Source organism: Myotis davidii, unplaced genomic scaffold (assembly GCF_000327345.1).
Source record: "Myotis davidii unplaced genomic scaffold, ASM32734v1 scaffold217, whole genome shotgun sequence".
Classification (NCBI taxonomy): domain Eukaryota; kingdom Metazoa; phylum Chordata; class Mammalia; order Chiroptera; family Vespertilionidae; genus Myotis; species Myotis davidii.
In genome coordinates, this window is record NW_006290034.1 from 375,341 (window position 1) to 375,563 (window position 223).

Genomic DNA, 223 nt, shown 5'->3' on the forward strand with positions numbered 1-223 from the left:
TTGACACCACAGTCCGCCCTTGCTCGGCGCGGTTCTTACCCAAGTCTCCCCAGGGCGTCCCACCCCGTTCCCGGGACAAGCGGAACGGCGCCCGCGAGGAGGACACGTATCCAAGTATTTCAGGCGGCGGGGCCCGATCCTGACTTCCCAGCTGTCACGAGGAGTAAGGGCGACGCTGGATTCAAAAACCACGGGTGCCCCGGGCGCTTCGGGCGGGAGCTCG